The sequence below is a fragment of the Colobus angolensis genome, unplaced genomic scaffold (genome assembly GCF_000951035.1).
Source record: "Colobus angolensis palliatus isolate OR3802 unplaced genomic scaffold, Cang.pa_1.0 Scaffold163, whole genome shotgun sequence".
NCBI classification, from domain to species: Eukaryota; Metazoa; Chordata; class Mammalia; order Primates; family Cercopithecidae; genus Colobus; species Colobus angolensis.
The window spans coordinates 7,013,623-7,041,093 of NW_012114744.1; the positions used below are offsets into that span (position 1 = coordinate 7,013,623).

General features: G+C 39.0%; 1 pseudogene; it reads right to left on the reverse strand.

Moving 5' to 3' along the window:
- Positions 1-17,448: 17,448 nt before the first annotated feature.
- LOC105508557 overlaps positions 17,449-27,471 on the reverse strand; it is an 81,813-nt pseudogene continuing 71,790 nt past the window's right edge.

Sequence of the window (27,471 nt, forward strand, 5' to 3'; positions counted from 1 at the left end):
CTATTTATGACACCTATTTATGGCATCTAACACCTATATATAGATATATAGTATACATATATTATATATAATGTGTATATATATAATACACTGTTGGATTTAACTTGCTAATATTTTGCTAAAGATTTTCACATCAATATTCATGAGAACTATTGGTCTGTAGTTCTCTTTTCTCATAATGACTTTGTCAAGTTTTGGAATTAGGGCAACACTGGTCTCATAGAATGAGTTAACAGGTATTCCCTCTGCTTCTATCTTCTAAAAGAGATTTTGGATAATCGTTAGAATTTTTTCCTTAAATGTTTAGTAAAATTCCCCTGTGAACCCATCTGGGTCTGGTGCTCTCTGTTTGGGAAGATTATTATTGATTCAATTTATTTAATAAATTTAAGCCTATCCAGATTATCTATTTCTCCTTCTGTGAGTTTTGGCAGACTGTGTCTTTCAAGGGACTTAGGAAATCATTGCAAAGGCTGTTCCATTGGCGAACAGCATCCCCTGCCTTGGGCCTCTTCTTGAGTTCACTGCTACTAGAAAATGACAAGGTCACCCTGCTGATTGCCTTCATCTGTATTCAGAGCTTTCTGTGAACTGACAACAGCGCTTACACACTTACAGCTACTTTGAAGTGGTCACCATTTTCAACTTGATAATGATCCTCACCATTTTTTCTGGTCCACTTCGTCTGCATGCTCACCTGTATCTGTTGGCCCCTGTCATAACTTCTGCTTATGGAGCTCTATAGAAGGGAGGACCAGTGACCCTAGGCAAGGCTCTGGACCTGTGTTCCTGTGCCAAATTCCTACCAGGCTGGCAGGCACCACCACCGGCCTGCACTTTCTTCCTGCTTTCCCAAGAAGCTGGTTCCCTGAGCTCCTGGGAGGAGCCTCTTTCTCCAGTCTTCCTTGGAGAACATTCCTCCTCTTCTGGGAAAGGAAAGCAGTCTCAAGGGAAATCTGTTCTCTCCTTTCTTGCTTGTAGAACCACGTCACGTACTCATGAGCCCTCTTAGCACAACTGGAGGGGTTTGTGAATACACCTGCATAAATCCCTTCTACTTCCCATTCCTCAGAGGAGTGAAGCCACCTTAAGTGCTCTGGCAGGATGGGCGCAGTGGCTCAGCCTGTAATCTCGGCACTTTGGGAGGCCAAGGCAGGTGGATCACCTGAGGTCAGGAGTTTGAGATCAGCCTGGCCAACATGGTGAAACCCCTTTTCTACTAAAAATACAAAAGATAGCTGGGCATGGGGGCGCTTGCCTGTAGTCCCAGCTGCTCAGGAGGCTGAGGCAGGAGAATCGCTTGAACCCGGGAGGTGAAGGTTGCAGTGAGCTGAGATTACACCACTGCACTCCAGCCTGGGCGACAGAGCAAGACTCTGTCTCACACACACACAGAAAAAAGTCCTCATGCAAAAACAAAGATATCACCTCCTTTATCCATTTATCTAGCTTGTCAATCTGGTCTTGAAGATACCTTCTTCCTTAAAGTGAGGCGTGCCCTCTAGAAATGCTATATGGTCAACCTGTCCCCAGACAGGAGATGTTGAATCTCCTTTCCCTGTCTATTTTGTTACCACTGTGCATGTGTTTGTGTGTTTTTTAAATACATATTAACTTAGCCAGTTGAAAAATAAATAAATAAGAATAAAAATAGCGATTTTCCTGCTTTTGCACTGTCCCCTCCTTTGTTTGTATTTGCTTGGATTTCTGACTTTCTTCTAGTGCTTTCCTCAGGTGCCTGGTGACACTTGGTGTAGCTTATGTCAAAGATGGGGCCATTAGAAAGCTTACTGGAATCTTTAAGCATAGTTGTGGGGTACCATTGAAGTACTTCTGTTCTAAGTTGAGTGGCAGATTACGATACTAACCACCACTATATTTATTTTCTGTAATATACATATAATTCATTTCTGTTCTATCCAAACTCCTGACCAAGGCTTATATCGCCCACTATAATCAGGCACTTTCCTATCTCCCCGACCTCATTTATTCCTCCCCACAGTTTACTCTATTTTGTCATTTTGCCTTCTTTTTCTTCAACCTGCCAGGCTGGTTCTTGCCTGGTGGACTTTACACTTGTTGTTATCTTTACCTGGATTTTTCTCTCTGCAGATACTGCATGGCTGCTTTATCTCATCCTTCAGTTCTCTGACCACTTCTCAGTAGGAAGGCTTTACCTGACCTCCCTACTTCAATATTCAGTAGCCTGTTATTTTACTTTCTTCATTGTACGAATAGTAAGTTCATGTCACTGATTTTTTTTACTTATTTGTTGTTTATCTCTGCTATGAGATTTTAAGCTCCATGAGAGCAAGGAGCTTGTTCAACCACTCTTTCCTTAAGACATAGAGCGATGCCTACCACCCGATAGCACTTAGTGAACATTTGTTCAAAGAATGAATCAAGGGAACACTACCGTGATTAGTATAACCTCTTCCCTGGAGCATAAGTATTGCAACAAATAAAGTACAATTGTAGGTGAGGACACAATCACTTCTTGAAGGCTTTATTCTAAATTATTAAATTACTTAAATACCCTATAAAGGCCTGTTATCTCTTGAGAGGCCATCTTCATCTCCATGTATGCCATACATATGTAGAAAATTTTGCAATAGAAATATTGTGCAGTTTCTAATTCAGTTCAGCAAAAAATATATGAGCCTTTTCTATGTAACAGACATTGTATTTGCAAAGAAGTTCACTAAGATTATAAAATATTATCTTATGAAACAACTAACTAAGCTAATACTACTATAAATAAGTCAAGGTTAAGTTCCCATGAGGACAGAAAGTTTGTTGCTAAGAATGTCAGTAACAATGATAGTAAATGGAAAAGAATGATGTCCCAAGTAATTTTATCCTGATTATTACTGTCAGTTGCATTATTGATACAGAGTAAAAATGTTTCGTGAAAACTGTGATTTTCATATAAGTTTAGACTTTTGCAAATGCATCTTCTGTGAGCAAGTATGTCTTGTTTTCTGTTCTGTCTCTTTACAGTCTTTGTAATCTCTGTTTTCTCTTCAAAATTATTTTATCACACTCTAGGGTTTAGGTTATAGCTTAAGGGGTCATTCTTCCTTCCACTCTCTTCCCATGCTGATCTGGTTTTCTTACCATTGTATCAATGTCATTTTATTGATTAAGAACCTAAATTTCTGCATAAGCTGCCTTAATATACTCACTCTTTTCTCACATTGTGAAACGTACATGCCAATCATCCAATTTCATCTTATTTTCTTCATGTAATATACTATTTCTGCTCCAATACAGTTACTTCTGTAAACTTGAAAGGTCTTCTTCTTGTTCTTGTCTTTTGAAAATGTTTTTAACCCATATTTCAAGATATTTCTTCAATCATCATAAACTTCTTTAACTAATCCAATTATTTCAATATGAGCATTAATATTCCATGCTAATTAGGTGAAGTGTTTCATTGTCCACATTTTCTCTCCTGTATTAGTTTTTTACCTTGAGTTAGAAACTCAATAAGAGAAGAAATCACATATTCCTGTGTTTCTTCCACAAAATTAAGATATGTAACATTAAATAAATAGATTGCATTTATTTGATAGTGTCTATATTACTTAGGGTGAAATGGTATAATGACTTATTTTTCTCTCGTGCAACAGGTTAGAGGAAGGTGGTAGTTTAGAGAGTTGGGCAGTTGTGCTCCATAAGATCTGTCATTCAGGGTCTTGGGCTCCTTCTAGCCAGCTCTGCTCTAAGCTTTCTCTCATCTACATGGTTCAGATTACAGGTTAGGGGAACATGAGAAGTGGAGGGGAAAGCCTTCTCTTTAAGCAAGTGGAATACATTATAGTCACTTGGGCATATCCAGCAGCAGGGGAGTCTGATCATCTCTGGCAGGATGGGGCTGTGCCAGACATAACTCTACTGTTATGAAATAGGGAGAATAGATGTTGGTAGACAATTAGCCATCAACTCCAGTATCTTAAAATCAACAAGTACTATACAAACAAACAGCGTAAGTGTGGTTCGATATCTCAGAAAAGGTCTGGATGCTTTTTCTCAGGTTGATTTCATTGGGTAAACAATTATTTTAAAAGGCAAAAAATAAAATGATTTATCAACCTTAATGTATAAATACGTCAAAATCACTAGTATTTATGTATTCAGATTATAACATAAACAATTCTAAAATTGGAGAACTTAAATATTTATTATCCCTTACTAATTGTTTATGATATCAAAAATGTGGAACACTGGATAGTTTAATGAAATAAGATTAATAAAAGGCAGATTGTCTCTATTAATTAAACCAAATAACTTGAAATTAAAACTCAGTATACATTTTAAGGGTCTTGACTACTTTTCCAGTTTTTACAAAATGTAAATCAACAACTAAAAGGGTTGAAACAAGAAACTCCTAATAGAAGAGGGTTCTTTTGCTAGACAATTTTTTAAATCTATTAAATCTAATTAATTCTGAGCTGGCTATTATCACCGCATGGGAAGAAGCAGCAGTCAAAATTCTTGCCAAACTGTGGGTAGATCTATATTTTTCCCAACCTACACTCTTTTTATTTTTGTCCCATAGGAGCTGTTAACAATCACTCTGAATTTATAAAACTACAGAATTTTATCCCTCTCATATTTTACCACCTTCTGTTGAAGTGATAGGTAATGTTATAGACTGAATGTTTTTGCTCCCCCAAAATTTGTATAGTGAAGACTTCGCCATCAACGTGATATCTGGAAGTGAGGCCTTGGGGAGGTGATTAGGTATAGATGAGGATGTCAGCATGGACCTCCGTGATGGGATTAGTGACATTAAAGTAAATTTAAATGGAGACCAGGCCTGCAGATTCTCAGAGGAGACTTAGCCAGTGAGGCCACATGAGTGACTTCAACCTTGCTTGATTTTCAAACATAATCAAAACTTATCTTGAGCTATTTCTTGTAAATGCCTCTATTAAAGAAAAACAGAATTTAAGCACCAACCTTTCAGAAACAGAAAACAAACCTATAATTATGTAATTAGGAACAAGGTAGACCTAATAAGGCAACTGAAAAACTGTAACCAATTAAATATTTTATTTATTTTACCTCTGTATTTTTTTTCTGTAAAAGCCTCTCTCTTGCATTCCCTTGGTGGAGCGCCCCGTCCACTTCTGATTTGGAGTTTCCCAATTCATGAATTGTTGTTTGCTTAAATAAACTCTTTAAAATGTGATTATTACTCAACTTACCTTTTAAACAATGCTTTTATAAGAAGAGGAAGAAAGACCAGAACTCTCTTTTTTGTCATGTGAGGACAGAGCAAGTAGGTGGCCATCTGCAAGACAGGAAGAGAGCCCTTTCTGGGGAGCCAAATTGTCTGGCACCTTGATCTTGGATTACACAAGCTCCAGAGCTGTGAAAAATAAATTCCTGTTGTTTAAGCCCCCTGGTCTATGATATTTTGTTACGGTTGCCCAAGCTAAGATAGGTTAAAAAACACAACCAGTGACAGAAAAGAACTGCACAAAGTAGAGATGGATGACACATTACCAGCCTACACTGCAGTGGATGGATATAAAGGGGTTAAACGATAATCTGACTTGAAGAGAGGACTCTATTTAAAAACAGAGCATCATAGTTGTGCATTCCATTTTCAGCCCAGAACCCAATTAGGGAGTGAATTTCGAAATTTACTGTTGAAGTCTATAATAACCAAAACAGTGTGGTACTGGGATGTGGATGGACATATAAATTAATGGAATCAAACTGAGTCCAGGCGTAAATTCATTTACCTATGGTCAAGTGATTTTTGACAAATATACCAAGACCATTCAATGGAGAAAGAATAGTCTTTTTAACAAATGATGCTAGACAGACTGATAACCACACGTAAAATAATGAATTTGGATTTCTGTTGATACCATATATATGAATTAATTCCAGCACTTTGGGAGGCCGAGGCAGGCAGATCACTTGAGGTGAGGAGTTCGAGACCAGCCTGGCCAACGTGGTGAAACCCATCTCTACTAAAAATACAAAAATTAGCAGGGCGTGGTGGTGAGCGCCTGTAATCCCAGCTACTTGGGAGACTGAGGCAGGAGAATCACTTGAACCTGGGAGACAGAGGTTGCAGTGAGCCAAGTTCGCACCGCCACTGCACTCCAGCCTGGGTGACAGAGTTAGACTCCATCTCAAAAAAACAAAAAAACAAAACAAAACAAAAAAGCCCCAAATGGATCAAATACTTAATTGTAAGAATTAACTAAAAAACTCTTAGAAGGAAACATAGGGACAAATCTTTGTAACACTGCGTTAGGCAGTGTTTTCTTAAATACAATACCAAATGCACAAATATCAAAAGAGAAAATTTTGTGCATCAAGGGACGCTATCAAGAAAATGAAAAAAAAAAAAAAAACACCCAGAGAATGTAAGGGTGTATTTGCAAATTATATATTTTATTAGGGTCTAATATGCAAAATACATACTAAAAAAGTTTCATAACTCAACAACAAAAAGGCAAACAATTGAAGCTGAAGTGGACAAAAGTTTGAATAGATATTTCTAGAAAGAAGATGTACAAATGGCCAATAAGCACATGGGAAGATTTTTTAACATTTTTTTTTCTTTTTGTTGTAGAGACGGGATATTGTCGTGTTGCCCAGGCTTGTCTCAAACTCCAGGGTTCAAGCAATCCTACTGCCTTAGCTTCCCAAAGTGCTGGGATTATAAATGCGAGCCACCACACTGGGCCAAAGATGCTTAATATTATTAATAATTAGGAAAATGCAAAGTCAAATCGCAATGAGATACCTCTTCACACTTGCTAAATGGGTATAGTTTTTTTTTAAGTGGAGAAATTGGAACTTTATACATTGCTGGTGGAAATGTGAAAGTACAGCAGCTGTGGAAAACAGTTTTGTGGTTCCCCAAACAAATGAGACAATGAAGACACATATTCACACAAAAACTTAGACACAAAGGTTCACTGTAGCACTATTCATAATAGACAAAAAGTGTAAACAACCCAAATTTCGATCAATTGCTGAATTGATAAAATATGATATATCCATAAAATGAAATGAATGAACCTCTAAAACATTATAAGTAAAAGCAGTGAAACACAGAAGGCCACATATTGTTCAATTTCATTAATATTAAATATCTGGAATAGGCAAACCCACAGAATAGAATATAGATCAGTGGTTGCCAGAAGCTGGAGAAAGGAAGAGTGGAAGTGACTGCTTAATGGGTACAGATTATCATTTTGGGGTGATGAAAATGTTCTGAAATTAGACAGCAGTGATGCTTGCCTAACATACAGAATATGCTAAAGACCACTGGATAATGCACTTTAAAATAATTAAGATGGATAATTCTGTGTTATGTAAATTTTATCTCGCAAAGCCTTCCAAAAATATTTAGCACTTTGTCGGTCATGTATAACATAAAGCACAACATGTATTTACTCCTTTTTTCCAGGCAAGGATGAAGTGGTAGATGAAACTTGAGAGAACCATTATTTATTTGATTTTATTCTTTCTCCTATTAGGAACTGCTTGTAGAGTAGAATATCAAGATCTTACTACCCCCAAACATATTTTCCATGGACTCCCAAAACTCAACAAGTAAATAGTTATTTGTTTATATTTTACTCTTTCTGTTACTGTAAATCTCTCCAGGTGATGAAAACATTTAAGTTTCTTAATCAAAGATTAATGTAATAGTGTGTGATAGGATGGGCTAGATCTTTTTAGAGAGGCAAGCAACCCCCAAATTTTAGTTGCTTAGATAGGCAAAAATTGGCTGAGCACAGTGCCTGTGATCCCAGCGCTTTGGGACGCCAAGGAGGAAGGATTGCTTGAGTCCAGGAGTTTGAGACCAGCCTGGGCAGCATAGGAAGACCTCTGTCTCTTCAAAAAAATTTAAAAATTAGCTGCCATGGTGGTGTGTGTCTGTAGTCGCAGCTACTCTGGAAGCTGAGGTAGGAGGATAGCTTGTGACCAGGAATGCAAGGCTTCAGTGAGCCGTGATTGCACCACTGCATTCCAGTCTGGGTGACAGAGCAAGACCCTGTCTCTAAAAGACAATAAATAAGTAAAACAAAATGAATTTTAAAATGTGCAAATTTAGTTTTCACTCATGCTACATCTCCACTAAAAGTCGAATGGATGACTTTGTTTATCATAATTACTCAGGAATCCAGGCCATCAGTATGGCAAGAAAACAGGAAAATCATGCATTACTCTGCAAAGTTATCAAACAGAAATGACACAAGTCACTTCTACTCACATTTCATTGGCCATAACAAGTAGCATGGGTGTATCTAACTTCAAAAAGAGGTGGGGAATGCAGTTGTTGCATATGACTAGAAAGCAGAGAACTGGAAATATGTGAGTAACACTAATAACTGTTTCATAGGAATAAAAATCCCCAAACTGGGGTCCTAAATTGTGTTGAGATCATTGTGACAATGGCTTTATTTTGTACTAATTTTAAACTGACATCTGTAACATCTTATTCCCTGCTGTATCTCTACTAGACTTTTTTTAGATGGAATACATTCCTTCAAATAATACTTTCAACCTTCTTAGATAAGCCTTGTGAAAGCTTATTAGTTCTTATTCGCCTAGATTTCTGTTTTTTTTAAACCCATCATTTCCCTTAAATCACTTGTCTAAACTTATGCCTATAAGAGTGAGAAAAAGGGAAACAAAAAATTACTGAATAACAATCTATTCTTAAACAATGAAGAAAAGTTATGTACGTAGGATAGGCATCCGTTTAAAGAGCAAAATTACCATTCTTTAATCAAGTATCAGTTAAAAGGAAAAAAAATAATACACCCCTGTAACACACACATACAATATGAATGAAGGGAGAAATTACTGGAGGGTAAGAACTATCAGTAGTAAGTGATGTTGTAATCAATTATTTACACACTGCCAATCCCAATGGCCAATTCTCAGTCCTCATCTTTCTTGAGCTCTCAGCAGCACCTGATGCCACAAATCATTTATCCTTCTTGAGACACCCTCTTCACTTGGCTTCTGGGACACCATATTGTATTTCTTCTTTCTTCTTTCTCCTTTCTTTTTTCTCTTTCTTTTTTCTTCTTCCTCTTCCTTTTCTTCTCTTTTCGAGATGCGGCCTTGGTCTGTCGCCCAGACTAGAGTGGAGTACCACCATCACAGCTCACTGCAGCCTCTATCTCTCAGGCTCAGGCAATCTTCCCGCCTCAGCCTCCTCCATGCCCAGCTAATTTTAGTTTAATTTAATTTATTTATTTTTGTAGAGACAAGATATCACTATGTTGCCTAGGCTAGCCTCGAACTCCTGGACCCAAGCAGTTCTCCTGCCTGAGCCTCCCAAAGTGTTGGGATTACAGGGGTGAGCCACCATGTCTGGCCCCCACTAGATATTTCTGATTAAATGTCTAGTCTCTATTTCAAGCTAATATAACCAAAACTTAACTATTGATTCCTGTAGTTTCCAAACATTCCTCTCCTCTGGTTCTTCCTCTCACTAAATGGCAGCTCCATTGATTATTCAGGCCACAAATCTCTTAGTCATCCTTTACTTTTCTCTTTATCTTACAGCTCAGAGTCAGGCCATCATAAAACATGGGAACATTATTTTCAAAACATAATCAGAATCTGACCACTTCTTACAATCTTCCCCACCACTCACTTGGTCCAAGCTACCTTCATCTCTTGCTCAGATGTTGCAATGTCATCAGTATATTTTTTTGGGTGACACTCAGAGTAATCCTTTTAAAAATCAGTCAGATGGTGCCACTTCCTGTACTAGCTTCAAATATTACCCAGAATACAATTCAAAATTCTCATCCTTGCACAAGATAGCCATTTGGGATGCTGGGAATGTCACATATTTTGACCTAGGTTACGTTTATTTGGGTATATGTAATGCATCTAGGAGTGTAAATACATGTATAAAACATATAAATGTGTGTGTATGTAGAAATATATGGAGAGATAAGTATTTACTAAGCTGTATAATTAATATGTGGGCACTTCCCTATAAGTGAAACTCTCTCTCTCTCTCTCTCTCTATATATATATATATATATTTTTTTAATTTAAAACTCTGAAAATCTGCTCTACATCATCTCATCTCTCACCACTCACCTTCTAAAACTGTGTTCCAGTTACACTGGGTTCCTGAATATTTCTGGAACTATAGGAAGCATGTTGCCACCTAAGGGATTGGCATTTACTGTATGCTCTATCTAGAATGCTTGGAAACAAGCCTCACTTCTTACAGGTCTGCTAGAATTGTCTGAGAGGCCTTCCCTGAACTCCTACGCAATGATATTTACCCTATTACACTCTACCTATCTATTTGTCTTGAATTTTGCAGGAGAAAATCACACTAAGAAGCTGGTTTCACCTTAAGAACATAACCGCACAAGTCACATGGATTCTCAGTGCCATCCTACAGGTTACTCTTCTGTCTTGTTTCCCACACTCTGATTTCTTTTTCTTCAAATCTCCCCAACCCTCCTCAACTTCTTTTCACTTTGGATAATGACATCACTGTTTTACTCAAGAGAAATGGAAACTAGCAGAAAATTTTATTAGTTTTCTCCACCACAAAATCTATAATCCTGTTAGTAATTGAACATTTCTTCACTATCTTTTTCCTGTCACAATGAGAACTGTATTCAACTTGCTTTCAAGGGCCTATGCCAACTGAGCTGTGGGTTCATTCTTTTTCCTTCGCAAGAACTTTGATCCTTCAGTTATCTCTTATCTTGTTGCAATACCAGTGTCTCTCTCTCTGTCTGTCTCTCTGGGTATTCCAAATAGCATGCACACATTCTTTAGTATCTGCCATATACTAAACACACAAAAAAACTCTACCTTCATTCCCAAATCTCCCATCCAGTCTGATTTCTCTGCAAAACTTCTCTAAAGAGTTGGCCTCTCATGCTCTCTCCCTTTCCCTGCCACCCACAAATTCTTCAACTCACTCAAGTCTGGCTTCTCTTCTGCCCACCACTCCTGTGGAAACCTCCGTGTTTATAACTCGGTGGCCCCCTCTCTATCCCAATGCATTGACTTTTTCTTGCATTGAATATGTCTGCTTTCTCCCTCATCTGCGTTTCTCTTGGCTTCCAGATACTTCCTTTTTCTCAGCTTTTGTCTTGCCTCATGGTTGGTTCGTCTGCTCCTCTGTCTCCTTTGATAGCTCCTTCCTATCTACTCAATCTTTACATGTTTAAGTGCCTCCGCATTTGGTTCTGGATAGTTTTCTTCTCTCATCCTGTACTTGAGTAATCTTCCCAAATTCCTTCGTTTTTGAATAATCTAAACATAGCTATTCTTAAGCATTTGAAATATAATCTAGATTACAGGCAGGATTTATGTACTAGAGATGTTGGATTGAGAGTTATCCAAATAGATTTGCTATTTGAGACTCTGAGATTGAGAGAACTCGTGGAAGAGTTGAAGATACAAAAAAAAAAAAAAAGTGCCTGGCATGGTGGCACATCCCAGCACTTTGGGAGGCCATGGCAGGTGGATCACTTGAGGTCAGGAGTTCAAGACCAGCGTGGCCAACACGGTGAAACCCCATCTCTACTAAAAATACAAAAATTAGTCAGGCGTGGTGGCCTGTGCCTCTAGACCCAGCTACTTGGGAGTCTGAGGTGGGAGGATCATTCGAGTCTGGGAGGTGGAGGTTGCAGTCAGCTGAGATCACGCCACTGCACTCCAATCTGGACAACAGAGCCAGTCCTTGTCAATAAAAAAAGAAAGAAAATACAAATATTTTGATAGGACTTTCTGTTTTGGGATTAGGTGTAGGAAGAGGTGAAGTAGAAAGGCAATGATCAGAGAAGGAAGAACAGAACAAACATGAAACTCCAGAGAAGAGAGACATGCAAGGAAAAGAGTCTTCTACACAATAAAATTCTGCAGAATTTTTGGATCAGAAGATAATAGAAAAAATTTTTTAGGATTTGAAAAGAAGAAAAGGAGATCATAATATCTGCAAAGGCAGTTTTGGTAGGTTATAAAATTGGTACATTTTGGAGTAACGAGTAGAAGGAGAGAATTACCAGGCATACATCACTCATTTCATGAGTTTAACAGTGGGAGAAATGGTTTGATAAATAAAATAAATAGTGGGATCAACCTTGTTTTTCTGTTTTGTTTGTTTTTGTTTTTGTTTTGTTTTTGTCTTTTTTTAAATGCTGTTTATTGGAGCTGGGAGATGAGAGCTTGTTTTTTAAAAAGGTATCTATGGAGAAGAAGGAATTGAAACTGTAAGAGAAAAAAGAAGCAATCAAAAATCAGGGAAAATAGAAGGATTGGACTTTGCAGTATAGGAGAAAGAGTGGAGGGATTCTTTTTTAGAAATAAAGAGGTTTATCTCTTCCTTTGAAACTTATGGAAGAGACTAAAAGGCTTATCAAAACAATAATGCTGGCCTGGCACGGTGACTCACGCCTGTAATGCACTTTGGGAGGCCGAGGCAGGCAGATCACCTGAGGTCAGGAGTTTGAGACAGGCCTGGCCACCTTGGTGAAACTCCATCTCTACTAAATATACAAAAAATTAGCCAGACATGGTGGTGCATGCCTGTAATCCCAGCTACTTGGGAGGCTAAGGCACAAGAATGGCTTGAACCTGGGAGGCAAAGACTACAGTGAGCTGAGGTTGTGCTACTGCAACTCTATTGTCTGGGCAACAGAGCAAGAGTCTGTCAAAAAAAGAAAGAAAGAAGGAAAGAAAGAAAGAAAGAAAGAAAGAAAGAAAGAAAGAAAGAAAGAAAGAAAGAAAGAAAAAGAAAAGAACAGAAAAGAAAGAAAGAAAACGATAATGCTTCTGTAGGCCAGGGTTTTTTTTTTTTTTTAAAGATAATGCTTGGCTATACTGAAGATGATGGCCCAGATCTTTCATGTGACATAGAAGGCAAGGTCATCTACTAAATGATCAGGCAGAAATCAGGACTTGAGCAGCATGAGGAAAATAAGGAGCCTGGCTATAATGCATCAGGTGGGAGTCAGGATGTCTAGGTTTCAGCTGACTCAGAGTATCTACCGACCTCAGGCAAATCTACAAGTTTCAGATTCTTCACTTACAATGTAAAGAAACCAGGCTCAATTTCTAAAGTCCCTAACAATCTGTTTTTGATTTTGTGACTGGAGACTGGAATATCTTCTGTAAGGAGAGGATTTACTGAGTCAATGAGAAAACAATGAAAAGATCAAGCAACAGCATGAGGATCCAGTTGAAAATTAACAAAGCTGAGTTAGTTCTGAACCACTCTGCATCTTCCTCTAAGAATCCTCAGTGGCCAGGAAGCAGCAGTGGAGAAAGCCAGCCATGGTAGCAGCCCTTTATAGAAGACAATGGTGTCCAGTTCTGCAGAATGTCAGGGTCCAAGACATCTGGTCTAGTGGAAAGGGAAGTATTGTAGACCATGCTGCTCAGTCTGAGGACAAACTCCGCTTTCATAAAGAGGGCCCTGACAGGATGAAGTGAATTCAAGGACATGGAAGTCTTGGGGATCTCTCTGAAGTTAGAATGCTCATTTCAGAGGGTGAAAAGAAGGGCAGGTGAAGCACAGAGAAATTTGATATAGAGCAGGTAAGGAGCACATGGTTGAATCTCAGAGAAATAGCAATGCCTATTAAAAGTGAGATCTGGGTTGGGTGCGGTGGCTCATGCCTGTAATCCCAGCACTTTGGGAGGCCGAGGCGGGCAGATCATTTGAGGTCGGGAGTTTGAGACCAGCCTGACCAACATGGAGAAACCCCATCTCTACTGAAAACACAACATTTGCCAGGCATGGTGGTGCATGCCTGTAATCCCAGCTACTCAGGAGGCTGAGGCAGGAGAATCACTTGAAGCCAGGAGGCAGAGACTGCGGTGAGCTGAGATTGCGCTATTGCACTCCAGCCTGGGCAACAAGACTGAAACTCCGTCTCAAAAAAGAAAAAAAAAAGAGAGAGAGAGAGAGAGAGAGAAAGAGAGAGATGGTATATACTATCTTGGTGTGTAGATGATGTTAAACAGAAATGCCAAGAAGTTAAGGCAACAAACTCAGTAAATATGGCATCAAAGCAGTTTAGTAATAAGAACACTGAAGTGGCTGAGGTCATTGCTCAAGGAGAAACAAATTATAAGCTAAAAGTGTAAGTGTGATGAATATGGAGATAAAATCTGCAGAATATGGTGAATATTGCATTGTCCTTAAGGCAGTACGTATATGCATGTGTGTGTGAGACAGTGTGTGTGTGTATGTGTGTGTGTGTGACAGAGAGAGAGAGAGAGAAAGGGAGAGAGAGAGGACAATAAAGAATTGTACAATAAAAGGAAGAACAGTCAACAGAGACTGTACAATGAGAGACAAAAGAGTCAACAGGCAACCAAAAAACAAACAAACAAAAAAAAAAACAGGAAGAAAATTACTACTCATCTCTCTTCAAATCAAGTATAGGAAGGTAATAGACCAACAGGTTACTGTTAGAGAGAAAGTGTTTTTACCAACACTAATTGGAAGAGACATTAAAGGACATAATAGCAGCACTTACCATAGTGCTTAGTAAAAGCACTCGAGATAAGTTTTGTTGAATACAAGTTACACATGTTTACTGTTTGTCTTTTCCTGAATACTTTCACATGTATCTGTTTTAATCTTGTGGGTTTTAAAAATAGATTATCTTAATCTGCCCCTAACTTACTTTACAGAGAATTTGGGGTCAATCCAGCAGAGGATACCTGGTGTCAAGATTGCCAAGAATTTGCAACCTGGACATGGATTCCCATTCACAATCAGAGAAACAAGCACTCTTTTCTCAAAGGGTATAACCAAGATTCAAATGCTGGGAAGACCAATAACCAACTTCAAATTTAAAAGACCAAAGGTAGCACTGCTGGGCCAAGAACTGGGTAGAGCATAGGCCAGAGTTGAAGAGCAATTAAGGAAAAGGTGAGGACAAATGATCATTTCATAATGTAAACATATATAAAACATCACATTGCACCCCATAAAAATAATATATGCAATTATTATTTGTCAATTACAAAGAAAAGTAAAAGGAGGGTTCATGGAAGCAGTCTTGGTGAAACTTCAGCCATTTCCATTAATTCATGGTGCGGGTAGGCTGGTCTAGTTTTAAGAACTAACAATGGGACAAGGTGAAATTCACTCTTGGGCCTTCATCTGAAAAGTTGCAATTGATGTTTAGGTCTCTTGTTATAAATCTTCAGTTGAGATGAAGGTCTTAACCGAAAGGGAGTCTGTCTACAATGAAAGAATGGTTTTACAATTTATTCATTCAATTGTTCCTGAATTCCTGATTTTCAGGTTCATCCTTTTCTTTAATCCAAATAATTAGCTGGTGACATAATCCATGTGCTATTGGAAAGAAAGCACACTCCCTTCCCACGGCCATATTTCCATATCTCCCTGTTTTCTTGTTACTCATAATTCCTCCTCCCTCTTCATTATTAACTCCTATTTATGCTCTTGATTCCTGCAGCTGTCACCTTTGCCCTGCACATGGCCACTGCTCTCCTCCCTGCATTCAGCAAAACACCACTAACACTGGGCTGTTTTATGTAATAGATACCTGCCTAAGGTTTGAGAATAATAGAGACACAGGAACATTCATTCATCCCATTTAGTAAATAGTTTTTAACACCTATCATTGATACGACTCCAATGAGTAGAGGAACACCAGGTTCTTCGTCTGGACTCGAATGAGGTAAAACAACATGGACACACATGGAATGGTTTTAAGGAGCGGAGAGTTTAATAAGCAAGAAAGAAGGAGGAAGGCAGAAGGAAGAAGCTCCCCCATGCAGAGAGGCAGCCAGGCTCCAAAGTAGAGAGAGGGAACCCCAAGTGCAGTGGGTACCAGCCAGATATATGTAAAGGCTAGAGGAAGCAGTGTCTGATTTGCATAGGGCTCAGGGGATTGATTTGACCAGGCATGTCATTCACGTAGCCCATGAAAAAGCCGGCCCTCCCACCCTAATATGGAAATGAACGGTGCCATGATGTTCTACACAGGTGTAGATATGTGGGGGTGGCCATGTTGCCAGGAACATGTGGGGCAAGGGCAAGAAGGCCGTGGGCATCACCATGTTTGGGTGGACCCAGTTTCTAATGGCCTGTTTTTGCATATCAAAGGTTGCCAGCCTGGCTCTAAGAACAGGGTGCTTTATAGGAAACTTTTCTGGAGATGCTTTAAAAAAAATGAAAACTTCCCAAGGATCCCTTTTCCTCTCTATCTGCCTAAAATAATTTCTTAATAACTCCTACCACATTGTCTAGACATTTTTCTAGGTGCTGGGCACAAAGCATTGAACAATAAGGATCAAATCCTTGTCTTCATATTGCTTGCATTTTATTTGGATCCCAGACAGTAAGTAATTTTAAAAACTGTATTAAGGTTGCAATTAACTTTCTTTGTTAGACAAATAGTGCCAGTATGATCCTAAGAATCTACAAAAAATTAGAGCTTGGCTTCTTTAAATGACTGCTTAATAGGTTGCTTATTATTTCTCACACCCCTGTGTTTCTCTAAAGAACAAAAGAAAGAGTAATGAAATGAAGGGGGGAAAGGTGACACAATAAGCAACAGGCCAGACCAGATGCAGTGGCTCATGCTTGTAATCTCAGCACTTTGGGAGGCTCAGACAGGATTGCTTGAGTCCAGGTATTTGAGACCAGCCTGGGCAACAGAGCAAGACTTACTCTCTACTAAAAAATAATAAAAATTAGTCAGGCATGGTGGTGTCCACCTGAATTCCTAGCTTCTCAGGAGGCTGAGGTATGAGGATTGCTTGAACTCAAGAGCTGGAGGCTGCAGTAGTGAGCTATAATTGTGCCATTGCACTCCAGGGGGACCTTGTCTTAGAAAAAAAAAAAAACCCGAAAGGTAACAAGACAACTCCAAGTGACTCCAAAGAAGTCACCTTCACAGAATTCTGAAAAGGGTGTCTGTCTTGGGGCACATAATTCCAGATTTTTACCTCCTCAAATTGATGATCTGACATATGAAGTCACCCCCCTTATCATATCAGCTGGAACCTTCCTCCAGGGTGCAGGTCCTTTCCTTTTTATTTATATGAAGAGCCTCCCTACATATTTGCACTCATGCCTTCCACGTTGATAAATGACTTTCACTTAGTGCTATGACAGCTCTTTTCTGGAACTCTCTCGTTTCTCACCTCACGATTAATAGTTTCAGTTAACATTCTTTCCTTTACTTATCTTAGTAATTTACAGAGGAGAATTTGCTCTCTCTGTTGTTACAAGTACAGGTAGCTTCATATTTTATGCAATCCATTAGAAAATGGTGCCGAAAAGGAGGATCTCTGACCAGATAAAAGAGAGGGTCTCTTATCTCTGACTAGATAAAGATAGTTCCCCTAATCCTTCTTGACCACAGATAATACTTTTCGTGAGCATCCACAATCTTTTTAATAAGAAGGTAGGATCCAGGGTTAGTTTTGGTAGCCTTGGCTGGCCCGTCGCCTCTGGCACGCTGGAACTTCCCGCCCTTGGAGCGGAGGTAGGGTTTGGTGTAGCTGTGCGGGGTTCCCGGGGCCTTGCCGAAATGGCGGTACACCTCCCCACCCCTGTGAGGACCTGAGAGCAGGACGCTGCCGCGGCCCCTGGGGAAGTCCAGGGCCAGCTGGTCGAAAGTGAGGTTCTTGCCCCCTGCCCTGAGAATGTGGCTGCGGCCTGGCTGGTCACGCGCAGGGCACACGCCTTCAGTTTGGGCACCTCCTGAGCCCGCACCGTCATCTGTTGTGGTTCCCACAACGACAGCCTTTTTGTTTTCCCGGCCAGGAAGCTTCATCTTCCGGATCATCTGGGAAAGGGACAGAGGTGGCCGGTTGGTGCACTCATAAACAACCTCTTCAGCACTGTTACTTTTTCTAAAGTTCCCTAAATATCCTTATCTGAGGGGTATTCTTGCTTTCACTTTGTCCCTTTTTTTCCCCCTCAGGGCTTTCTTGCCCTCTATTTAAATCTTTCTTCTAAAGCTTCTCTTCCAGTCCTAGGACCCCCAATTCTTTGTCTCCCTTGACTTCCAAGGGAACATTATTTTTAATAATTCTTAATTATGCAAAATATTTTATTTCTTCATTTTCTTAACCATTCCAATTCTAACTGAGCTCTAGGGCCTACCTACATTTAACTAAATGAAACTAAACCACAAAGCCATCATTTATACGGCTGTCCTATGTTATGGAAGCAAGCTTGAGTCATCTTTTTTAATAGGAATTTTGTCTTCTTCCTACAAATGCATTGTCACCAAAGAGAGTAATAGAGGGAAGGATTTCGCATAGGGAGAGATGGGCTTGGGATGGGTAGAATCAAAATTTCAGAGTTTTAAGGGGTGGGTAATGGGCTTTTGCCCAGAACCGTAAAATAAAGAAAAAGAGATGAAGGGAGCTTTTCAGCTGAAGGTGGGTAAGTTTTCTATTAGTCATCTGTGGGGAGAGATAGATGGATATTAAAAGGAGAGGACAGTTTACATATATAGAGATTTATAAAGGCCCAAATACAGACACAGGAAAGACAACCCACCTGCTTCTAGCATCCTAGATAGCACATTTGTGTGGAGCCAATAAAAAAGTGTACACAAATAAACCAGTTCTATTCAGATGTGTTTTGAAAGAGCCATGTTGACTGGTCTAAGATGTGGAAAAAAAGCCAGGGGTTTTGTTCACAGTAAGTTCAATTCAAACAATTCCAGTGATTTGCCAAAAGAGCTAACTAGTATCTTAACCTGCATTAATGCAATTACAGTCTCTTTAATAGTGTAGTGCTGTTCTACAGCACTTACCATGGGTAGTAAATGAAGCATTTCTAGCATGGTAATGAATCTATTGGTAGTACAGTCATTAATGAACTGTGTTTCTTCTTCTTTTTTTTTTTTTTTGATGGAGTTCCGCTCTTGTTGCACAGGCTGGAGTGCAATGGCATGATCTCGGCTCACCATAACCTCTTCTTCCCGGGTTCAAGTGACGCTCCTGCTTCAGCCTCCTGAATAGCTGGAATTACAGGCACCTGCCACGACACCTGGCTAATTTTGTATTTTTAGTAGAGACAGGTTTCTCCATGTAGGTCAGGCTGATCTGGAACTCCCGACCTCAGGAGATCCACTCACCTTTGCCTCCCAAAGTGCTGGGATTACAGGTGTGAGCCACTGTGCCCGGCCCTGTTTTCTTTTTTCTTTTTTTTTGGTTAAGTTTTTATTTGGTCATATTAAGACACAGTAAGGTTTTGCTTCTATAAAGTGAATAATCATTACACTTTTTTTTTTTTTTGTAATTCAAGGGAAAACTTAAGTTTGGTTGGTTAATGTTCCTTTTCCCCCTCTATATAGATGCTCTTAAGAGAATAATTGTAGTTAAAAAAAAATAAGTAATTACACTTTTGGAAGCCAGAATGATACACTACAGTTGTGCAGGGAAGATCAGAGGTAGAAACCCCAAGAAGCCACTTCTGGACTGACTCCCTCTTCCCTTCCTTGCCCAGCTCCTCTAGTTTTGCCTGAGGGATGCAAAGTAAACTACATCAACAAAGGTCCAGGAACCACAACAATTCTGAGGTCACAAATCATCTAGGCCTGCAAGTGGGTGCCCTAGATTGTAGGCACTGATGCCAAGGAAGGAGCCCACCCTCTTAACAACTCACGATCTGTAGGGCGTTGAGAGCAGGGGCTTTGACTCCTTAGTCCCTCCCCTTGAAAGGCCTTAGTTAGGAAGGTAGCTGAGTCACCATAGAAAGGTCAAGTATCTGTAACATAGCCAATTCTGAGAGTGACTTCTGATAGACAACCTTTCTTCAAAATATGTTTTATTTTTATTTTTCTATATTCATATTGTTTTCTGTATTTATTTTTGTATATTCTATGTTCAGAATATAGAAATATATTTCTATATTCTATGTTGTGTTTTTCCATATTTTCCTATAAATAGAATGCATCACTGACCCCAGGGATTCAAACATCGTGGGTTTCAGAATCACTTGTCCCTCCCCAGAGATACAGCCTCTGCCTAGAATCCCAACAGCCCCCTTTAGGCACTGTGTCACCCCTGGGTTTTTTCCTGAGATAGTAAGCTGTAGCGGGAGGCCCTGAGAGCCGCTGTTGCTTTGTTGGGAGAATAAGGCAGTAATCTGTAGTCTCACTTCCTCAGCTTAAAATGAAGGGCTTGGCCCAAATGACTTGTAAGTTTCTTTTAAATTTCTACCTTCTGCAAAAATAGCAAAAAGTTTTAAAATTTTCATTTATAATATCCTGGAATACATAGGGCAAGTGAAAAGGCAATTAGTTGACTAATTTGATCATGGTAAAGAGTCAAATAAATTGGAAAATTGGATTCCAAAGTGGATTTTGGGGGGATCTAATTTTCCTATTTGGCTGTCTAACAGTATCAAAATAACTGCTAATTGCCAAATCTCTTCTCCCTTCTCTGTATGCTTAGCCAATATTGCTCTAGTGCATTAAAAAAATGCTACCATTGCCCAGTCCACCTGTGCATCTCCTAATAATTAAATAGTGCACTTGTAGACATTTTTTTGTTGTGGTGGGAGATGAGAAGATTTACACATATAGGGACTAGTCAGAGCCTATATTTAAGTGTCTAGCTCCAGAAACTGAAACACAATATTTTCTCCTAAATGAAATTTAGGATTATAGGACCAGGTGTAAGCTGAGACCTCCAAAATCAGCATTGGTCAGTGGTCCCCAAATTTTGTGGCAAAGGGAATCACCTAGGAATCTTTAATAATACTGATATTTGGTTGCCCCTAACTCTACCAGACATGATGATTTAATTGATAAGAATAGGAATCATAAAATTTTCCCAAGTGATTCTAATGTGGAACAAAGTTTGGGAACTCCTGAAATTTGGTCACTATCATTGTAAAATGAGCTAGTTTGTTAGGTTGATTTTTTGCAATGGTGGGGCCTAAGGCAATGTGATCAAGATTGCAGGCACTTGGATCAGACAAGTTGCTTCTTAATCTTGCCCATCCTCTGCTGCTTCTATATACATCCACAGACTGGCCAAGTAATTTTGTTTAGTTTCAGCTTTCTTGTTTGTATGATAAAGACAAATGTGCCCACCTCATAAAATTGTTCTGAAGATGAAATGAGTTTGGAAGGTTTTGGAAAATTGTTGGCATGAAATCTGGCTGGCACCCAGAACTTAATACATTCTAGCCATCATTACATTTTGTTAGAATTTTGAACCTATGTTGTATTTTATAAGAAAAAGGTCGCTGGGCACAGTGGCTCATGCCTGTAATCCCAGTACTTTGGGAGGCCAAGATGGGTGGATCAGCCTGACCAACATGAAGAAACCCTGTCTCTACTAAAAATACAAAAAATTAGCTGGGCATGGTGGCACATGCCTGTAATCCCAGCTACTCAGGAGGCTGAGGCAGGAGAATCACTTGAACCTGGGAGGTGGAGGTTGTGGTGAGCTGAGATCTTGCCTTTTACTCCAGCCTAAGCAACAAAAGCGAAACTCCGTCTCAAAAAAAAAAAAAAGAAAAGAAAAGAAAACGGTCTTTGAATAAGTCACCTGAGGAAGTTACCATAGGCCTTCTTTACTTATTTTCTAAAGACTTCATGATAATTATATTTTTCTTTTATATTGCAAAGTTAATTTCTGCAAAAGGAAGCAAGATATATACCATTTACCACAACTCTCTTCTTCAACACTCTTTTGTTCTATAAAATGGAAATGAAAGTCCTGTACAATAGCAGTCACTAGCTAGCATCTAATTTAATTATCTTTATAACATCTTTCATAGAACTAAGTTAGTAGGTGGCCATGAACAGAGAATTTAGGAAATTTTATTAATCTCCTGGGTAATAATATAGATATTTTTCTTGAATTCATAATGTCTCGGTGGGCTTTGGATTAGATATGCAACTCAAGTCACATGGATGATAACACATTGAGAACTTACGGTTGATATGATCACTAAACATAGATTATGCAGGTCAGCAATTTTATTGCCAATTCCTCATAGCAGCTCTATCTCTAAAATCATATGCATAATGCAACCAACTTACTCTAATGCAAAACATCCACATTCTATTTTCATGTGTTATTTCCTTTTGATTTTTAAAATGTGCTAAACCAATGTAAAAATAAAATTATGTATACTTAGCCCACCTTGGGCAAAAATGCAGTTTTGCCGAAGAGTGAGGTAGGAGTAGAGAGATAGGTGTCCGGATTAAGAAGAAGAGTAAAGGGAGTTTTAGGCAATGCTCTAAAGAAAGTCTATGCTCTACTCCTAAACTTCTCTAATGTCTTGGATGTGTAACCGGAGTCCTGCAATACCAGTTTTACAACTAGCAGGCGCCTACCACCATTAGGTTTGCTGCCTCTCGCTGAGGCAACTCTCTGTTGATCCCAGCATGCTGTGCAAATGTAATCAGCTTTCATGTATGTCATAATGCAAAAAAAAAAGATGGGACGCCCTGCTTACATAGCACTCTTTTTTTTTTTTTTTCAGTGAATGTTATCATTATAATTAAAGTGTCTTTGGGTATAATCTTGGATGATTCTAATACTCAAAGAACAAAAATGAAGAATTCCTGACCATTTCAAAACTCATCCAATTTTAAGATGCTCTTTTTGGTTACGAAGGAAAACACAATTAGAGATTGTTGTTCAAATTATATGATAGATGACTCTGCAGTACATTATAGTATCAAAAAATCTGGGCTTCCTCAGCTTGGGAGGGCTATTATCATAACAGTTGCATGATTCATTTAGGTCAGAAAAATCCCATTTCAGAATATTCTTGAAAAAAATATAATTAATATAATTCCACTCATAGATTTGAGAACATTTGGTTTATTTCTAACTACAAATAGTTTCCTCTATAACAGAAAATAAATTATTTACTTCTGTTCTTTAGGTTTATGTGTTGCTAGGTTTCATTTGAACTTTGTTTCAACCTTAAGAATAAATGGGGAAGAAAAAATATGTTTAGGGTGGGACTGAAATAAGTAATGTTGAATTTCAAATCAGTTAGAGTAAAAAAATTCAATGGCTTGGGAACAGGATGTGATATAATTAGAAAGACTATGGGAGGATTGCCCAGAAGCCAGAATTTGGGTTCAAATATGAAAATTTTAGAACTGAAAACAACCTTTGAGATTTTAAATGAGGAAGTGAAGGGTCACAAAATATTGTAGATTATAGCTCAAGAATAGAGTGAAATTGTGTATTTTCGTAATAATACCTTCACCAGGCCAATTCTTTCACCCTCAAATCTGGGTAAGTCTCTTCAATATTAATCCTGCTAGTGAGACGGGATTTTAAAGAGACATCTGGAAACACTAGTGTTCCAATTTGGCACCAGAGGGTTGTCTGCTCCCAAACATTTCCTCTTGTTCCTATAACCACTGCCCCACCCACCCCATCTCCGTCTCCACTCCTTCCCTGCTTTGCCCTCCTCTTTCAAAATAATTTCGTAGAAAGGTTACTTTCTCCCAAAAATTGAAATTTTTGTTTGAAGCAACATTTGAGTCTTCTTTATTGTATTTTAGGCAATAATACTGTGTGTGCCTATTAGTTGCTTAGTAAATATTTGTTAAACAAACAAAATGCCTAAGAGACCTGAAATCAATCCAAAAGCAGAAAAAAAAAAAAAAAGAAAGACAAAACAACCAAATTAAAGCATTTATCACCCTCACTGGACCAGGGGAAAATTTCAGTTTCAAACATCTACCGACTGGGTGTCTGCCTGGACCCAGCAGGATTTGGTCTCCAGCCTCACTGAAGCATTGTTACTCTGAGGATTTCCGAGTGCATAATGGGTTTCCAGAGCTGATTGAGTAAGTGCATTCTAGTTCCTGCCATTATGTTCATGACAACAGCTAGCAGACATTATGTCTTGCTTTAATTCTTTCTTTCCTATTCATTCTATTTTTATTCTTCTTTATATTTTGTCTTGTTCTTAACATAAAAGTAGTTTAAAGATGATGATGATGGATTGACCATGAACATTTATTGCCTTCCTGAAGCCACTCTAAAATGGATGGTAAACAACAACAACAAAAATACTCGAAGGGCCAGCACAGTGGCTCACACCTGTAATCCCAGCACTTCGGGAGGCCGAGGTTGTTGGATCACTTAAGGCCAGGAGTTCGAGATTAGCCTGGCCAACATGGTGAAACCCTGCCTCTACTAAAAATACGAAAATTAGCTGACCGTGATGGTGCACGCATGTAATCCCACTACTCGGGAGGCAGAGGCAGGAGAATGGCTTGAACTCGGGAGGCGGAGATTGCAGTGAGTCAAGATTGCACTCCAGCCTGGGTGACAGAGCGAGACTCGTCTCAAAACAATGACAACAACAACACAAAAACAAACAAACAAACAAAACCTCGAAGGACAAATAGGAAAGAGGACATCAGTGGTTGAGAAGTTTGAGTAAATGTTTAGCAGAGGGAAAGCATGGAGCATTGATAACTGAATTAGGGACAGAGGTAGCTGTTTAGGAGGACACTGCTTATTTGTTCCAAAGAATTGTGGTAGGACCAAGGACCACTGAAGGAGACAGCATGGTGCTGTAAAGAAGGTGATGAATTGAGAAAGCATGTGTACCAAAGAGTGGCCTTCTTTTCCTTCTTTCCTTCTCTCCCCTTCTCTAGCTCTGTGGCTTAGCAGGTTGCTCACCATCTCTAGCTACTTGCTTCCTGGCAGGAAAGCCAATGCTTTCACTCTGGAGAAATTTAATAGAATTTCCTGCAGGATCACTTTGTCGTTGTACTCTGTATGGAATGGCAACTCAACCCAGACCACTAGAACCAGGCTTAAATCTTATATTTCTAAATATGTCACAGAGAGTGATTATCTGCTCCCAACAGTTTGAACAACAACAACAACAACAACAAAAATGTCCTGGATTCGAACCGTACTGGATTGACTTGGGTTACTTGTTACTTCCGAACCAATCACTGCGGCCAGGGAGAATGGATGCTCTGATTAACCAGACTGGGGCTGTGTAGGATAGGAGAAGGATGGAACCGTAAGAAAAATAATGGGATATGTTATAAGGAAAGGAGAAGTGGGTTCTGGGGAAACAGTGACTTTATCTTCTAGTATAATTACTCTGAGAATACAGTATCTTTGCTGAATAGGGCTCTCATAGTAGCCACATGCCTGGCTATAGGTAGTACACTAGGAGCCAGAAGCAATCCCTAGGCCTACCAGCTGGGACCAGATTTGCACATGTTACAAAACATGAGATTGTGTACATCATGAATTATGTCTGACTGCTTTCCTCAGAAGGAGTCATTACTGGAAAATGTTTACATGGAAACTTTTCTGCTTTCAAAAACATCCAGAGAAGATTTCTTAAACTTCTTTAATAGCCTGTTTCAGCACAGCCATTATTATTAGGAAATTCACTTTCATGCTGTTAATTTAATTTAATTTAATTCTTCTATTCTGTCTGCAGCTTTTCAAAGTAGCTGGACATAGTTCTCTATATAATATGTATGCTTATGCTTGAAGATAATCTTACAATTTTCTTCCAGGATGGATGACTTTTGTTTTTTGAGCCACAAAATTTTATTTCTCAAACCTTTCATCATCTTTGAGTGTCTGCTCTGAACTGCCTCCAATTTTTCTGCATTTATCTCAAGCTCTAGAGTCCAACAATGAATATAATAATCTGGAGAGCCCTACAACAAAGTGAAGGCAATTGCTTAGGGAATAGGGAGAATATTTTGCACAGGACTTCATAGTTTTAAAAGGACTTTCCCAGGCATCACTTTGTCATTTGAGGTAAGTGTTGCTTCCTCCTCCTCCTAAACTCTGATGGTTGATGTGGGTCTATCCTGAGTCAGATCCAGATTGGGAAAGCTCAGAGCTCCAGTTTGGGGTCAGCTGGAAGTCCAAGGTAGTTCTGTGGTTACAGCAGAAGTTCGTATTTCTTTATGCTTCCCTGGGACCAGTAACAATTTTAAAAATGAAGTAAACCACAGGGGCTTTCCATGGTTTGGACCGGTGCTGCCTGATAGAACTTTCTGTGATGACAAAATGTTCTATATCTGCACTAATATGGTAGCTATTAGCCACATGTGACTACTGAGTACTGGAAACATAGCTCATGCAACTGAGAAACAGGATTTATACTATTATTTAACTTTACATACAGCTAGTGGCATAATCTTTGGACCATCCTTAAATCTGGGTCTAAGCTTGAATTGGTTTCTGTGATTGAAGCATAAAGGCTTTGGTAGATCATCATATTTTAGAATTAATTTGATGGGTGAGAAGCATCTTAGTGGAATCCCAGTCTCTTCTCAATTTCTTATTGTGCATTTCAGTATTATTTGATTAAAAGCATTTTCCTCAGACATGCTGGCACTATATGACTAACTTATATTCTTTTCCTCAGAAATAGATTGATTGGTACTTAGCTCTTGGCCTAGGACAGCAAATACCTTCTCAAGTAAATTTGTGTGGGGACAGCAACAAAACCCTGGGTACCCTAGATGGTGACTAAGCAGGTTTTGGCAGAGAAGAAAAGTCTTAAGAGAGGCTGAGTTCCAAATACCCATCTGAGACCAAGACCAACACTGCTAAACCATAAGACAGTTTATCATTTCATCTATGCATGATGCACTTACTGGCATTAAAAGGCTATATTAAAGGATATACATAACATGAAACTTAACGAGCTCAGTTCAACTTCTGCCACATATTTGGGCTGTACTTTTTGCTGAGTTTAGTTTTTGAAGCATCTTGGAAGCCAGAGTAGTTATTAGATCAGTGATGATGTGAATGAGGAATCACTCTTCTATTCTTACAGATGTACAGTCTGCAGATTTGTAGAGATCTTTGCCCTTAGGAACCTTTTACCCACTTACGGGCCTCTAAAAATAAAAAATAAACACAGTTATGTGCTATATAATGACATTTTCATCAGTGACAGACTACATATACAATGGTGGTTCCATAGGATTATAAAACCATATTTTTACTCTACCTTTTCGAATGTTTAGATCTGTTTGGATACACAAATAGCATTGTGTTACAACTGCCTACCGTATTGGGTACAGCAATATGCTGTATAGGTTTGTAGCCTGGGAGCAATAGGCTATACCATATAGGGTAGGTGTGTAGTAGGCTACACCATCTAGGTTTAAGTACACTCTACGATGTTTGCACAACCACAAAAATCACCTAACAACGCATTTCTCAGAATGTAATCCCATCGTTAAGTGATGCATGACTAAATAGTTTTATTTCCTCTTAAAAGTAAGGTAGCTTCATGGTTTATTTATAAACAAATGTTTGCTGACTTTATTGTTGCTTTCTTCCTCTTAGCTCTGCTTTCTTGCAGTTCTGCTTTTGTCTTTGTAGTAATCTTAAATTTTCATCATTCCTCCCCCTTTTCAATTGTAGCTGGAGACCTTGCTTCTAATTGTAATGAGAAAATAAGAGCTCTTAGAAAAGCACTTCTTGTCCCTC